The sequence below is a fragment of the Peromyscus eremicus genome, unplaced genomic scaffold, assembly GCF_949786415.1.
Source record: "Peromyscus eremicus unplaced genomic scaffold, PerEre_H2_v1 PerEre#2#unplaced_291, whole genome shotgun sequence".
Classification (NCBI taxonomy): Eukaryota; Metazoa; Chordata; class Mammalia; order Rodentia; family Cricetidae; genus Peromyscus; species Peromyscus eremicus.
In genome coordinates, this window is record NW_026734527.1 from 115,742 (window position 1) to 119,317 (window position 3,576).

At 40.5% G+C, this 3,576-nt stretch overlaps 1 pseudogene; it reads right to left on the minus strand.

Moving 5' to 3' along the window:
• Nucleotides 1-1,595: 1,595 nt before the first annotated feature.
• On the minus strand, nt 1,596-2,546 carry LOC131901752 (vomeronasal type-1 receptor 4-like; annotated as a pseudogene).
• Between the last annotated feature and the right edge of the window lie 1,030 nt (nt 2,547-3,576).

Below are 3,576 nucleotides of genomic sequence, written 5' to 3' on the forward strand. Positions count from 1 at the left end.
CACACCAGAGGGCTCTTCTGATTTGGGACACAAGAATCTCTTAACCATTTTTTTTTTGAGCAATATGTCTGGGTTTAGAGGGGGAGTGAGCCAATTCCATCTCTAAAGCCAGCTTGGTATATTTGGGAATTTGGGCGTAGCTTCTCTTACTACTTCCTGCTGGAGGGGGGCGCTGTATCTTATGGGGACACAAAGAAAATTTTAGGATCATGGAGTAGTCCGTGAGGCTGTATCGTCTGAGCCAGTTGCCTTGAAACCATTCTGAATGTTGAATCATCTGGGCCATGGTTTCACTGGAGACCTTTTAGGGGGTCTGGGCTGGTCAAACCTGATGTATCTTAATCTGGAACAAATCCATAGTCTCTGGCTTTCTGTGGAAACAAAAGCAGAGACTCTTTTCCAAAGCAACATATCCTTATATCCAAATTTTGAAGTCAAGGTACCTTTAAAATATACATTTTGGCATAACTCAACAGCTTTTACAATCAAATGTTTTTCTGCAGTTACGAATATCAAAGAGAACATAATCCAGATTCTCTGTGTGGTAGCCATCTTTACGTGGCTTATTTTTTTATATTAGCTTGAGCCTATTCCTTTTAAAATGCAGCCTTCTAAGCCTGAAACCAGCGCAGTGGCTGCTGGCTCCGCCCACTTCAGCTTCCCAACATGGCGGTGGTCTGCTTTCCGCCAGCTCTGGGAGCCATAACTCTCAGAAATGGGTCTACGCTTTTACCAAAGTAGCGTGTAGCCCAGAAACCCCTTTTTTTGTTTTGTACTAGCAAAGGCTAAATCCACCACACAGCTTAACGTGCCACTTGCAGAGGCCTCATTCCCACCATACTATAGGTCGAGCATGCACGCCAGGAACCCGCCATAGTAGCTCAAACACGCAGGCTGCCGCTAGCTTGAAAGAGACAACTAGGAGCTGTTTTTAGCTTTGTTTTAGAATCTTTTTACTCAGGTTTTAGGTGGAAACTCTTGCCAACACGTTGGACGCCATTTGTAGCTAGAGTTTTCCTGCCTGGCCCACGGTCAGGGCAAATCTCTCTCAGGCTGGAGAATTTCTCTCCAGCTCCCGCCACCAAGTCCCGCCAGTCCCAGAGCCCACTTATAAAATAAACACACAGACTCTTACATTATTTAAACTGCTTGGCCATTAGCTCAGGCCTGTTATTGTCTAGCTCTTACTCTTATATTTAGCCCATTTCTATTAATCTTTACTTTGCCACATGGCTCATGGCTTACTGGTACCTTACATCTTCCTTGTCCTGATGGCGGCTCCCAGTGTCTCTCCCTCAGCCTTCCACTTCCCAGAATTCTTTTCCTTGTCCCGCCTATACTTCCTGCCTAGCCAATGGCCAATCAGTGATTTATTTACTGACCAATCAGCAACACACTTGACATACAGACCATCCCACAGTAATGATCCCCAATCTCTTAGCTTTTAGAACAAAAACAAAGGGATATCTTCATGTCATGGAACTCCTTAGGCAGCATTATGACTGCAGTAACAACTGGCAATGGGTGAGTCTAATGATCAGTAATAGATGAAAGAATATTTAAATTTGTCATAACACACAAATCACCATGTTAAATTACCTTCTCCTACAGCAGGGAAAATGATTCTTGGGAACAGATTTGTTATTAAGGATGAGGGTGAAGGGGCAAAATGTGGGGAAGCATGTGTCTAGGAATGTAAATATGTTGATTATCAACAGACTTGGATTGTCAAATGCCACAGTATAGATAACTAATATGAAGGACATTGAATAGGAGAGGACAAAGGTACAGACAAGGGTCAAGATGGTTTTTGTGGCTCTGTCCTCAGGAGAGACTCTGGGGGTGTGTTGTGCACTGTGGATGTGCTGTAACTGACTCTTGTGCCTACAGAGGATGCTCACCATGAAGACACTGGCCCAGATCATGAGACCCAAACAGAGACCATCAGTGAAACAAAGCAATGACAGGTTTAGTAAAGTTACAGTATTGTCAAAAACAAATGCTGAGCAGTACCCTAACTTGATTTTCTTGGTGAAGTTTTTGCTAGTATCAGGTCCCATCACATCTATAGCTGTTTTGCTGTTTAGAAGCAGATGCACAAGCCAGCTGAGTGAGCAGGACCGACCCATGTATTTGGAGACTCTGTGTTTATGCTTCATCCACCTGGAGTTGCTGGGGCTGATTGTGATTGCTTGGAAGCTACTCAAGAGGCAGGTGCAGTGAAGGGAAATAGCCCGGGCCACTCTATTACTGTAGAGAGTGAGTTTACATAAAAGGTCACCCAGGAGATATCGCAAGCCCAGTTGTACCATTATGTGAGGAATTACTCTTGAGATAATAACCAAGGAATTGGCTAAAGTCAGATGCCTTAAAATCTGGTCTTTGGGCATCAGACTTTTTCCAGTGAATACAGACATGATATAAGGAAGAAGAACTGACCAATTGCCAAGAATTCCAACAGCTGTTTGAGAAAAGAAAAGAATCCCCATTGGCAAGTTCTCAGGAACCATATTCTTTTCACCTGAGATAAATAAATTTAATCACATCAGTACAACCAGGAAGAAGACATTTAAATGTGTATTAATTTTTAGGAGCTCAAATTGTTTTATTGTCTCATCAGGCCAATAGTCTGTCTTAGCTCAAGTTACCCAATAAATAGGATACAATGCTATGATCAAACACATTGTGGGTTATCAAATGTGCGAGTAAAAAAAAGATGGAAATTGGACTCACAGTTTTCATAATTCCTCTAATGCTTCACAGTCTTCTCAGTTCCACTGATGCCTTTTTTTCTAAATTAATATCCATTATATACTTCTAACATCCTGAAAGAATTGAGTGTATTAATGTCAACATTAGACTTCATTGCTTCCTGTAATGCATCTCTAATAGACAAAAGTGGAAATTTCACACTATTCCCAGAGACACAGAAACAGGTGAGAAGAAGAGTGAAAAGGGTAAATACACGTCAACACACAGGCTGAGAGAAACCAGAAAAAAATGGTAAGAAATTCTGAAAATTTGAATCTGGTGAAAATTATTACTAGCATTGTTTTATTTTAAAAAATACAACCATTTATGTTCATATATCCCTAATTTAAAAGAGAGAGAAAAGGTTTTCTTCCTATGGGTCTCTGATTGTATTTTCAAAACACAAAGAATATGAAGTTTATAAGTAATTCGAGAATACCCAACTAGAAAACATTAACCATCCCTCTATAGGCAGAGTTATTAGCATGACTCTGTTACATATATTAAAATTTCAGTGCCTCAGCAATGTGAAGAAACAACATTAAATGTTATCAAGACAGATCTAACAGTCAGTTAAACAGACTGAGTCAGAAATTGTACTACAAATGTTAGCGTTCAAAACTATCAATGCTTGCACAGCACACTAGCGTGAAATTAGACAAGGAAAAGGGATAAGACAAAATACATTGGTTCACCGGGTAAAAACAGTCAGGCTATTAAACAGTGTTGGAAAATCAGGCAATGTAAGAGATACTGTGTTCAAACAAGACAGCTCCAATGAGTCAAATTTTGTGATACATGCCATATTTGGGTTAGTCATTTCAT